Source organism: Rhipicephalus sanguineus, chromosome 4 (assembly GCF_013339695.2).
Source record: "Rhipicephalus sanguineus isolate Rsan-2018 chromosome 4, BIME_Rsan_1.4, whole genome shotgun sequence".
Classification (NCBI taxonomy): domain Eukaryota; kingdom Metazoa; phylum Arthropoda; class Arachnida; order Ixodida; family Ixodidae; genus Rhipicephalus; species Rhipicephalus sanguineus.
Genome location: NC_051179.1, coordinates 58,770,327 through 58,783,974, shown reverse-complemented (window position 1 = coordinate 58,783,974; position 13,648 = coordinate 58,770,327). Strand labels below are relative to the sequence as shown.

Sequence of the window (13,648 nt, the reverse complement as noted above, 5' to 3'; positions counted from 1 at the left end):
CTATCTTTTCGCTAGATACAATATCGCAGGATAGGTCAGTGCTACGCACCAGTGTTTCATCTTTGAGGCTCGGGTGTGTACGAAACAACGAGCTGATATTTTATACGTGTTGAAGAAGCCGAAGTGCTTTCATTCGCTCGCTCACTCTGAACAACGCGTCAAATGCGGTGCAGACGGCAACGTTGCCGCTGAAACAGCAAGTCTGAAACATTGATTATCTTGACCACCGACAACCTGCGAGTAATACGGATGTCAAGATTCAGTGTTACAGATGTCGCATTCACAAAAGGTTGGTGTGGTATATTTCAATCAATCAATCAATCAATCAATCAATCAATCAATCAATCAATCAATCAATCAATCAATCAATCAATCAATCAATCAATCAACCAATCAATCAATCAATCAAGCAAACCTAAGAATCAATTCGAGCCTGTGAAGTTGTGGACAGAGAAGTCGACCGACCGTCGGTCGTCTTCTCTGCGAACGAAGATCTTCTGCGAACGAAGACTTTTGTTAGTTCGACGATAAGCCTGTATTTATGACGGCAAAACTTGCATTTTCAGCGCCTGGGTGACGTAAGAGTCATAGTTTACGATGTGAACAAGACACTTGTAGAGTCTAGATTGTCCAACGCAATGGTAATATTAAATGCGCCGCGGAGACAACGATAAATTCAATATGACGCACACAACTTTCGCGTGTTGCTGCAATATGCATGTGCCTTCCACATTGCCGCTATACTAGACTACCTAGTACGACAAAAGGAAAGTACAGAAAAAATTGGAGGTGATCCTAATCCTTCACTTGTGTGTCTGGTAGTTGAACTCGCACCTTGACGTCCGTGTTCTGTAGTGTATTCCTTGGGTTAACTTTGTGTGTCGTCGCACTGCCGAATCGGATCTCGGAAGGCACGTAGAAAGGAGCCCATGGTTCAGATCTGCTCCGCCAGGTGACTCAACAATCCCAGCTCCTCGCAAGAAAACCGTCTTCTGTTTCAATGAACTCATCTAATTAATGTTCATTAATTATTCCGAGAGTTAATTGAACATTATCTTAAAGTAAACTTATGTTCCGATGTCATATGTATCCAATATAACTCTTTACTCGAACCAGAACAATCCATTTCGCACCAGCTTTATTTTTTTAAAGCGACACTACAGAGCAAAACGATTTTTCTCATATTAGTAAAGTACTCTTTCACGATACCAAAAACACCACGCTTGCTGCGAGAAGACGCTTAGTAAGCGACAAAACGCGCAAAAACAAAATGCGGGTGGCGACGCCACATTGATGGTTCCGCACCATTCGCCGTGACGTCACATGTTTTGACGGCGCCTACTAGGGACTACGTAGTTCCTAATTAGTAAAAATGAAGTACATTATCATCTGTGGGGACCATAGACTTAACATACTAAGTATGGGGTAATCTTGTTGAGCCAATGGCGGCAAGATACGATAAATACACTTTGGAATCCGTGATGTCACGCCGGCGCGAAATTTAAAAATGAAAATTTGAACTTGATTTTCTGCTCTATTATTAACCTATGATGGCGATATTAACGACATTTCTCGGAGCACAATTTATCGATCTAAATCGATTCATTGTTTCTCTTTAGTGTCCCTTTGAACACGACTTCTGAACATTCTTAAAACCGGAAGTAAATGCTCGACCGGAAGTGCCTGAAAGAGAAAAGTGAGTGCAACTCTATGCTCATGCCACAAACAGACTTGTTTAATTGCCGGCAAAGGAGCCACAAGATCGAGGCCCACTTATCGCTGCTGCTTGCGAGGTTTGATGGTTGGACCATCCAGTGGCCCGCCATCAGCTTCGACATCATTGTCGATAACACGGCCGCCCTTCATGACACAGCCGTGATGACATGACCGTGTTTCACTTTGTGCTGCAGTCTGCGGCTGACTGGTGAACGGATCAGAACGATTTATTAGTTCACATGTTGCTGTTTTTTCCTAATGATTCGAATTCCCAACGATGCGTTTACTTGTCAGGCTGTTGAAATCTGCGTTGTAAACAATGCAATTTATTGACAACATACCCGTGCTGCGCGAATATCTGGTACCATAGAAACGGAGCTGGGCGAGTAATTACCACATTTGCGAAATAGAAACAACAATTTTAACGGACCAGGCTAGAAGAGCGATTGAGGTTTGAAGTATATCCGGTGAGGAAGCATTTTTATCTGTGTAGTTTCGCGTCGAGCGTAGCAGGGCATTTCGTCAACTTTCTGCAGTTGACACGTGAATGACGACCCTTCTGTAATTGATCAGGTATTGCGTATTGTGTGGTTGTTTCATAAAAGCGCCGTCATTCAACTAGCTGGCTATAACATTTGCAGCTCCTCAGCGACACTTCAAAACCATCCTTCCGTTTGTCGCAAACGTCCTGCCACAAATAACTTATTGGCTTGGGAGCTGTAATGCGTTCAGTGATATTGGAGAGGTGCACGAATAAGTGGTTTACCAGCACTTGTGACGAATGGCACCGTGTTTACTTTTCTTTCTGCTGATTTCGTGTAGGCAGCACCATGTAAGAAACATCGCCGTTCAATTTGCATGTTCGCAGTCCTTATTGACGTCAGCTGTAGTAGTCACTCGAGGACTGCACGATTTTCACGTAAGAAACAGAAATGCATGCAGTAAAACAATTACTGGGCTTCTGAAACAGTGAAAATTTGTTCTAAAGCATTATTGATCTCACATCGATCCCACTTTCGTTATCTGTCAATAATCAAAAGCTTATAAAAACTTGAGTCAAATATGAAAAAAGGCCTATTTGTGCAGAAACAAAAAATGGTAGCGTTCGTAAAGAAATTATTCCCATTCAGATTGGAGGACATGAACAAGATCTAGAATTTGTGGCTAATTGCTTTTGCTTCCAAGTGATGTTTTGTAGGCTATAGACTGTGTTTTACTGAAGTGTTCGTTTTAGTCACTACGGAATGAATACTATGACCTCCTCCTTTTGTACTAAATACGTGTAATATGACCGAACTTTTAATAATAAATTCTGATTCTAATATTCTGATAGCGCTGAGATGGCGATTTATGCGTCGCGTGCGTGGCGCAATTCATTTCAATGTAATTAGTCGTTGCGTTGATGTGCCGGGCGTTCAGATAATGCAGTCAGTCGACTGCTGGTGGCCCGTTTGTGAGGACCAAGGTTCAATCACGGATAGCATTCATTCAATGGTACCGATACGTTTAACGCTATACCTGCCCTAAAGAAATTGGTTGCGTATGAATAGTGGCTTCTCCGCAAGCGTACTCTTTATGCGGCGAAGTCAGCATTCCGTTGCGCTGAGGGAGCAACGCACGCACTCAAGGACAATACCACGATCCGCTCCGCCAGGTTCACGTGCGCCAGCCTGAGTACATATATAAGTAAGAGCAGTGAAACATTTTGAGATTGACACAAAGGTTTCGTTTTCAATTCACCCCAGTATGTTACGTAACGCTCGATTTGTACATCCAGTTCTTGCTTTATTTTCATTACTCTCGTTTATATTTATTTATTTATTTATTTATTTATTTATTTATTTATTTATTTATTTATTTATTTATTTATTTATTTATTTATTTATTAAGTTCGAAGCACTTTAGGGGCCCGGGCTGTCGTATGCTTTCGTCGCTTGGCGTAACGCAGGCAAAACCACGTGTGCAAATAGAAAAAAAAGGGGGAAGCAAGCAAGAAATAGAAAGAGAGAGAGAGAGATAAAGAAAGAAAGGGAAAAATATGAAGAAAAATAGAAATAAAAAGAAATAAAGAGAAAAAAAAAAGACAGAAAAAAGCTTAAAAAGAGAAAAAGAAAGAGAGGAGGAAAGAAAGAGAAAACCGCAGAGAAACAAAGAAGGTTACCCAGCTCCGCACTTACTTCAGGCTTGGCACCACTGGCGCGAAGCTGCCTTGATTGATTAATTAATTTAGTTGTTTGTTTACTTATTTATTTACTTATTTTCTTATTTTTTATTTATTTGCTGTCGTTCTGTTATGTTACAACACTTTTCCGGGAACTTATACGTGGTACCGGTTATTCTTCAGTAACTTATCCAGAAACATGCACATAAATGCTGTATGTGTCAGCAGCGAAATATATTTCCAGTATTTGTAACTGTTCGTAGCTTACCAACAAATGGACGGTGTTGTGAGCGTCATGGCGCAACTAAGTTTATGGAGCGAAAGAAACCGTTCCTATACCTCATTGTCCTTTTAAAGGTTTGAGCGCAAATTCGCCGTGAATGTACAAACAAATACCAGAACGAAACATGATTTGGAGCAATTTGGTCGTCAGCGTGTATGCCGCTGTGAAGTTGTCCCTCTCTGTCCTCTTTCCGACCCCTATTTCCCCACCCCTGTGCAGGGTAGCAAACCTGTTATTACTACCAGGTTAACCTCCGTGCCTTTTTCCTTTTCACCCATTCCTTTCTCTCCCTGAAGATACAGTGTGCTCGTGAATGGGACGCAGTTAAACGTTTGAAGTATATCCGAGCACGAGAGATACTGCCGTCATTACGTTAGGTTGACTAGATTGTGCAGTAATAAAGCTTAATAACTTTCATGCGTTTTGTGCCACGGCTCCCTTGTCAGTGTTGTTCCTGTTGTCCATATCACGAGACACAAGCTTAGCCACAGCCACTGCGCATGCGACGTAGCACCAGTCTGTGAAAGTTTGGACACGCGTACGCCCGCCTATCTCATAGTGCGTGCGCACTTCCTCTGGCACTCCTGATTAAACACCTCCCGTCCCTCAATCTCTTCTCGCCTTTTTAATTAGCGCGTGGATGGCTCGCAAATCCAACGAAAGGTGTGAGAAGAAGCAACTCAGCCTGCACGCCTACTCTTTTGCATTAGCGCGCCTAGATGATGCCAAAGATGCGTTGGTCGTGCAACAACCGTCCCAGCCAGCAGAGAGCTTCAATCTCACGCTGTTTCTCAGCAGTCCCGTGCAGCGCAAGAATGTGTACGCCAGCCGGCATCCGCTGCCCCGTGGGCCTCTCTCCGTGTACTGAATTAGCGGAACGAGCGTAACTTAACGACAGGTATACTTAATCCTAGATCAGCATTTGCTCAGGCGCTTGTGTGCCGACGCATGTTCTTGTACGAGTGTTGTCGTTTTCTGAACTTGCTGTTATGATACCGAAATTGAACGTCAAAATCAACGTTCTGATGAGCGCCTTGAAATTGAGAGCCGCGTTTGTTGCACAAAGACGAAACCAACTATAAATAACTCGCGGAAGGTGAAATTTTCGCGAATGACGCAGGCATATTGCTACGTGTCAGTAGCAGTCGCGAAGAAAGACGCTTCGTTCATTCTTAAGAATGCGAGGAGAACGACAGAAGTGATTGGCGCGCAGCTGTTCGTCTTGTGCAGTGCTGCATGCCTACGCATTTGTAAATACATCTGTATATGATTTGTTTCCTTGCCTGTCTTTCCCGTCACGTATTTAGTCGAGGTACTGGGCGCGAGGCAACCATTCAGGCACCATTACGCCTGCCAACTCATTTCTGACTGCGCTGTGGTTTCGGTGGTTGTTTCCACATCCAACAACGCTGCACCGAGTTGTAGGTCAACGGCCGGTGTGACAACGGCCTGTGTGGCGCACTTAGCTGCCGGGCACTTTCGGAGAAGAAGAGATTCTTGGAGGCAAATAAGAGAACGGGAAAGTGACACACTAACTGTCTCTCGCGCGTGGACACCACAACCGCGTAACTTGTTGGAAAGGCGGGAAAATTATGGACTAGGGCGCACCAAAGCGACAGCTGAGTAGACGAGACTCTCGGTATGGCGAAGACGTGGAAAATCGCTACCGTTTAGTGCGGAGAACAACCGTGGGCCTCTGAGATTATATATTGTGCTCCGACTAAGGAAAGACGCTATACTTCTTTCATTTAAGGCAGAGCCTCGAAAGAAAGGTGCCTCATTACCGTGCGGCGCCTCCCTTCCACCTCGCGACAGGGGAGAGCACGCGTCAGCAGTTTTTCTCCGTTATAAAAACGTGTCCGTCCAATTAGCGGCCATTTAAGCGGGCGGGCGTGCGAGACTGCGCATATGTGTTTTGTACTTAGCCGCACACCTTGCATTTCCTTCGTGGCTTCTGGCAAGTACGTTGCGCACCGGCCGTGAACGCTTAGCCACGCTGCCATGCTAGCGAGCTTGTCGGCCAAGCAGGCGCTTCACATTTGGTAGACTAATTAATGTGGGAGAGGTGCTCTGGACTAGCCCAGGTCTGCATTTTAAACCGTCTTCGCCACCTCCGAGCAACGGGCCTCGGGCCTGGCCGACCACCCGACCCTGATCGTAGGATCGGTGACTCATTTCATTGTGCGCTTGTATAGACTTTCTGCGAGAGTCAACTTTGTGTGTTTACTTTTGTCACCCTTCTGTACTACGTGCGAGTGCAAGCTATCGAAATTAAAAAGAAAAAATGCCTAATAAACGCTCAACTACCCCTGTGAAGGCACGTTTCTCTTTCGTGTTATACCGATTCCTATGAAAGGGGGATCAGGCATGTTCTTTTTTTTTGTTGCATATGATCACTTTAAAGGCACTACCACATTCGGCGAGTAGTTCGACGCGCCGCTTCCTGCAAGACATGCGAAAAGTATATGTTTCTTTGCTCAAAATGGACATAATCAAAAATGAACTTGCAGTATACTTCTAACCTGATATTTCAGTCTATTTATGCCAAAACAGGGCATCGATGACTTCAGGATAAATAGATAATTACAACTTAAATAGGATTAGTTACTGTAACATACAAGAATTAACATATTATGACATTATTTTTATTGTAATAGACTAGTGATTGCCTTGAAATAACGTTGTATCAATTTGACACATTTATAGGCAGTTCTTCATAGGTGGCGTCCGAAAAGGTTAACAGATGTTTCAATGTCCGAATGTTCTTCGGTAACTGTCGTCTGCGCTGTGAAACTTCATATTTGTGAATTTATTGGAATGCCTCGTACAGTCATAAGCGCTCAAGCTGTCAGCACCGTCAGCAAAATGTTTCCTCTGTTATCCAGGAAACGATCTTGTTCGCAATTTTTGTATAAACTTTCCTATATAGAAGCTTCGTTCGATTGCAGCCCTGCTGCCGGAGCCATGGATTGTTAATCTTTTTCTTTCACACCTAACGCATTATCGCTCATTGCTTTTAGCTTTCGGTTAACTAACTTTTGTTTCTTCGTTTAGTGACGTTCCTGTATCAAGGTCGCAAAAAAGAAAACAAAAAATAAAAAAAACGGTCGCATGTTTCATTACTTTTTTTTATTTTTAGAATATATTTTGCTAAAGCGATCAATAACAGCATTTGATTCATGGGCAGCAGTTCGAATGATAAAAATAATATTAACCAGCCGTGCGAATAACCTTTCTTATCATTACTGATCGACAATTTTCCCGGTCGGTTTTACTCCTGCTGTGTCACTTCTTTCTTCATTTGTCTTTTATTTGCCCGCCCATTATTGACTCGTTGCTAGATAGCAGCTGACTAACGCGCCGGCGGCGGGACGTTACTTCCTCAAAATAAACCAATCGGTGCGACACAAGTCACGGGCGAAACGTTCCTCCAACGTTTAACCGCAGTGTGCCTGCGGTTAATAGTCATCCGGCGCTGACGCCTGGGATTGCACAACGCATCCGAGATACAGCTAGAAGCTCCGTACAGATCGTTGATATTCGGAAGGCACGGGGCGTATAGTACCAACTAAACCAGCTCACTGGGGTTAAACGTGTAGGGGGAGAAGAGAAGGAGAGGCAGGTGGGGGGAGGGCAGCATTAGGAGGAATCGCGCTGGGTAGGCATATAGCACAACTATATATTATCTCACCAGCCGAAGCGCTGCAGCGGAGTTAATTACCACGGTCGTATCATTCAGTGCGCATCACGATGCCGCAAATAGCAGCGCTAACCTTGGATTGGTGAGATGTAACTGGAGCCTGATCACTCGAAGAATATTATACGCGTAGGTAAATTTATGTGCGAATAACAAAAAAATTAATAAATTCGCTGTTGCAACGGACCGTGGGAAACTAAATTATTTGATAACTTATATAATTGAGGTGTACGCAAGTTCTATAAACATTGGTCGAAAGTACGTGTGTGTGTGTGTGTGTGTGTGTGTGTGTGTGTGTGTGTGTGTGTGTGTGTGTGTGTGTGTGTGTGTGTGTGTGTGTGTGTGTGTGTGTGTGTGTGTGTGTGTGTGTGTGTGTGTGTGTGTGTGTGTGTGTGTCCGGTTTAAGCGTCAAGAATAAATGTAATTTTGCAATTTCTTTGTTTCTGTACGTGCGCCTGCACTTCATCTATATATATGACGTTTTTCTCAGCAGTTAGTTCGTGCAAAACCTTTACAACAGCGGCTCCCCATTGCTACTCGCTGTTGTATTACACGAATAACGATGACATTGGAACGGGTCCGTTGAAACGTTAATCGAAACAACTCGCTTCAGTAATGTTTAAGTGCATTGAACGACCTTCGAATAAGCTTATCTATTTCCGTTGACAGGGAATGCCGAGAGTCTTAGATACATCATGACCTTTTTACCGGCATTCCATTTTTTTATTTATGAAATATTCCGTTCATTGAAGAAGGTATATTTGATCTTTCTTTTTCTTTTTCAGAAAAAAACTTGGAAAGCTCACAGCCGAAAAGATCTCGTGAATTGTTTTCTTCAACATATATTGGCAGGCGCAGCTTCTCCACCGCTTACTCGAACATCCCCGCCGTTGATCACGTTAGATAACGACCTCCAGCTCGAGAGCTCACTCCTTTTCGGTGTCACACCGTTACGTAAGAGACATTTAATCTAGTAATCAGACGGCAGGCACCAGTCTGAGTTTGCGAACCTATAGACGCCCTGGAAGCATGTCAGGAAAGCAATAAGCTCGGAGTTTGATTACTTATCCGACACCTCATCATGTTCATTTGTCGTCGCTGGCGTTCTGCACTTGAGACCTGTCTGTGTTTACCTGTTCGTTACTCTTAATGGCACTGACCTAAAACCCTAAAGCGTTCGTAACTGGCGAGGCTGGCTTTATCTCTTCATTCCGTTCTCTCCGTCTTTACGTAACGTTGAAGCGCGGCTCATCATGTCAACAAGAGAGATATTGAATACGCAACGATGAAAAATCCTTTGAACGAGAGGTGTCGCTGCAGCCAGCGTTTCGATAAGGGGTCTTGTCTTCTTCAAGACTGCAACTGCCTACCTTAGCGCATGTATGTGTATGTTTCGTGCCCTCTGCCTCTTTCCTATATTCCTTCCTTCACCTGCCCTCCCATCCTCTCTGCTTTGGTTGGTCTTCAAGGGTCTTCAAGGATTTTTTTTTATCTCTTCAAGCTTTTCATCTTCCATTAAACTTCTACCTCATTTGGATTCGATACGAAAGACACACTGTACATGCTTACCTTCAAGTATAATGCGTCACATCCTTTTTCTGAGTGGTTACCGTTTTTGCACAACGTTCCCCTTCCCCAGTGAATGGCAGCCAAACGGGCTTAATGCTGGTTAGCATCCTAACCTCCCGTTTGTGACGTCGAGCACGGAACCGTTGCTATGTCAGCGGCAACAATCGCTCTTTTTCTTAAATCATTCTTCCCCTTCCCCCTTATGCAGCGTGGGGTAGCCAACCGGGCTCAGCCCTGCTGAACCTCCTTGACTTTCTATTATCCCTTTTCTCCCTCCCTCCTTTCTCCCTTTCCTCCTATACTGCGCGACGCGCGTGTCACCTATGACGCTATACTACATCGCATAGAACCGGTACCGCATTATCCGCGACTGTTGACTCTAGGAGTCAACATAGGGCGGCGTCGTACTCATTGCGATATAGGTGACGTAGAAGAGAGCGTCGTGTGCGTAAGTGGGCCGGATGAATAAGTAAGCAAACACTACGGGAGTCCGCGAAGCAAAAAAAAAAAAAGGAAACAAAAGAGAAAAGAAATGGTGTGAAATCAGTCCCGCATTTGCTCGTTTTCTTTTTTTCTTAGCCTCGCCCTGCCTTGCCTCGAGTACGTGTTTCCCAAGCGGGTGCAAACCAACGCAAAAAAAAAAAAAGACGAGGTTCGCCTTTTCACTTATATTTGCTCTCAAAACACCCAAATCGAGTGACTGATGGACGCCGCAGTGCTGAGAGAGTGTGGGCCTTGGCGTACTATATATATATATACACACTGGGAGAGGGAGACAGAGAGAGAGAGAGAGTGCTAGAACACACACGCGTGCTCACAAACTTCAGTTGCGACTGACGCAGTCGTTTTTGTTTCCCGCTCTCACCGACGGGGATCGTTTCCTTTATTACTGTTCACATTCGCAACTTCGCGTCTCTCTCAAACTTGACTCCCGCCCTGCCCCGAGTGTAATCTCTCTCTCCCTCGGCGTACCCCGATTTTCGGCCGCTGGTTTTCTCAATAAAAGAGCGTTCCGGCGAAGCTTGCGCGGCGCGACGACTTTCCTTGAGAAATGGAGCGGTACGCAGAAACTCGGCAGTTTTGCCGTCCCGGGGCACTCGAAGTCTTAAAAAGAATGTCAGGCCTGGCTAAAGCTATAGAGGTACCCTTATATATAGTAAAATGACTTTAAGGGAATCCATTTATCAGAAACTCATTCTGATCGCCAATAGCGTACGCAGAGAGCGCTGTCGGTGCGAATATATTGGCACTCGGAAAAAAAATACAGCTACAAAAGATAATAATAAAACACACGCAGCGAGAACAGCGCGCGCGCCGAGGGAATTTCGTCGTTGAAGAGGAAACGATGTGTTTCCGCAAGCTATGGTATACTGTTGCACCTAGATGAAAAATGAGTTGTAAGGAAAGTTAAGAACGCCGGAAAAAGAAAAAAAAACGACCAAATACGAAGAAACCTGTTGCCCTTGGAGAGTTTCATAGATTGCATAGTAAGGCGTTACTTTAGGAAAAACTCGACTTTTTGATCGCTCAAAAAGCAGACTTAAGCCGTTTTGCTTTGCTCCTCCGCTCGCGGCTGCGGTGGAAATTGAACGAGAAGAGGTAGAAACACAACGGCAAGTTTCCTGGGAAACTTCGCGTCAACAAATCAGTTATAGTGTTTGGCTTTACGCAAACGGGACCCAAGGGCGCGCCGGTACAGGCGCACGAGTTGTCTGGTCTCGTTGTGGACTATAAGGGGGTTCCGGTTTGTACATGAAGTTGAATGATGAATGTTTTACACTACACTGCCCTTTTTTTTTTTTGGAAAATCACCTTATCGCGCTTTCGGGTCTGCTCTTATGATCAGGCTATCACAACCTCGTTAGAACGTTTTAAAACATAAACGTAAGAAAATGAACCCACGGAGAAGAACGCGATGACAGAACGCGCAGTTTGAGAACGAAAATAGGACGTCAGTCAGCGGAGGATTTGAGATATTCGCACGCTAGACGTGAGTGTACTGTTTTCGTCTACCGTGTACGAAGCGAGTCGTTGCTTTGCCTTAACGGATAGTTACGTCACTAACAGCAACAAGCGGCTCAAATCTATATGACACAAAAGAACAGGTGCGTAGCTCATGGAATGGAAAGTTACTTCATTCAACGCACGTATTTCGTTCACTTCCCCTCATATAAGCTGGACCGTACAATTCCTGCTTAGCTTGAGATGTTTGTCGACTGTCTCTGTATACTGCTGGCGTATAATAACTCTACTCGATTTTAGCCAGGCCGTAGAACTAATCATTCTTCAAATAAAGCATCTATTATTTTATATATCCCCGCAAAGCCGCCGGCTGCATGCTTCGACGAGTAGTAATAGCTTTCTTATTTCACAGCTAACTACGCGTGCACCGTGTGTTTCTTAAGCGTGCTATACGCGTAGAATGAATACATGTTTTCTTCGATGCCCGTGTCCTTGCTAACGCTCATGAGGGAGTGCGCTATTTCCGTTTCCGCTTCATTTTAGCAAAGCCGTAGCTGTCTCCATGGAGCTGCACGCTCTCGTAGTGTGTTGATGTTGGCACCACGTAGGGGCATCACATCCCCTTATCCTCGTTTCTTCCTTTGTATTAGTCCGTGCTGTTTCAAAGCGTATAGATATATCCGTGTACCGTTTGTTGTTGCAGTGCCAGTTGTTTTCTTAGCAGACTGCCGCACAACAATAAAGCTGCGTTTGAAGCACTAGCTTGGTTCCGGGACTATATACACTCTCATACGAGCGCACACAGACAGCGTATATACAAAAACTTCAAAAAAGGAAGCGTGATACGACAAGCGCAGTAACCGTCTTCATAGAAGTGGTGTTTTATTCTATACGAATGCACCTCTGCACCGGATCTTGGATGTTTTCTCAGACATATGGCCTCAACGAGTGCAATTCTGGACGCCGTATAGCTCAGAAACGGTTTAGTTGTGTTTACTTTAAGTACAATTAAATGAACTAATTAGCAAGCGCAGTTGTGGATTTCACAAAAGTATCACCCTGCAGGAAATACAGGGGAAGTTTGCCTTTTTATGAAGGTGGCGTAGCGCGAAGCAGGCCAAGGGACACAGGAACCAGTGGTGGTTGTGATGTTGCAGCAGGCGGGATTAACCTGGCCTACATGGCCGGCAATTGTTCCGCCTGAGCATCTCCTGAATTGTAAGTGCCTGTCACCACGTGTTGAGCAGCCCAGAGTCTCGCATGAAAACCATAAAAATTCGTAGCACGCTAAGACGCGTGTCCCTTGCCCTGCTCCGCGTTAGACCACGCCTTAACAAAAAAAAAAAAAAAAAACTTAAAACCAACTATTCCGTACCACTACTCTTCGAAGTTGAGTTAACAAGATGAAAATTCCCGTCCAGCGCTATGTGGCGTCACCTCGTCGTGTCAATGAACCATGCGTTCATTAGCTTTTAGGACAGTGATTAGCCGTTATCAATATATTAATCTTCCTTGAGGGAAGGAATGTCATCATTGTTTCACCCATTAATTTGCAATCGCATTGTCTCCGCTGCATTTCTTCACGTATTTCAGTGCAGTACATGTAAGGGCAGGCTATGATGAAACTATGAATGAGACGATGGCACATTCTGTTCGCTGCGTTAACCATCAGTATCTAGAGTTCTCTGAAAGAAAATGGCGGTACTACGTTGGCGAAAGCTAGACGAGTATTTTCGCACCAATAAAACGTTCGCATTTCTTTTTTTTTGCTTGTGCGGACGTGGATTTTAATCTGGAGTACGCACGCTAGGATTATTTCTATGGAGTGACGGAGGCGGGTGCAGTGTCTTTGCAGCTCTCTCTTCGCTACAAGTTTTCCAACGGAATCAGGCTGAGGTGACGTAAGAGGGTAAATGAATATTGTTTGGACAAGTGGATTCCACGTTGTGATTTCTTTTTTTTTTTTTCTGGCACATTACTTTTACTGAGCGGTGTCGGTTTGTCTCATGTCGTATAGACAGTTGACAACGATCTAAAGTGGGAAAAAAAAACTATGGGAAAAGAACGTTAAGCAAAAGAAGCATGTCTATGGCAGGTTGAATAATGGATGCCGAACTACGGAGATCCTGTCTTTAAGAGATCGCATATTGGGAGACAGCCATGCTGAAGAAGGCACCTGCAAGAAAACTAAGAAAAACGTATATATGTACTGGCGCGCCGGTTAGCTAGGTATACCGAGCGTTTCAAGGAGGCAGCCCTC

General features: G+C 44.5%; 1 protein-coding gene across 1 annotated transcript in view; it reads left to right on the top strand.

Moving 5' to 3' along the window:
* LOC119390050 (nitric oxide synthase-like protein) overlaps nucleotides 1–13,648 on the top strand; it is a 369,982-nt gene that overhangs the window by 156,064 nt on the left and 200,270 nt on the right. The gene's annotated exons all lie outside the window — the stretch shown is intronic.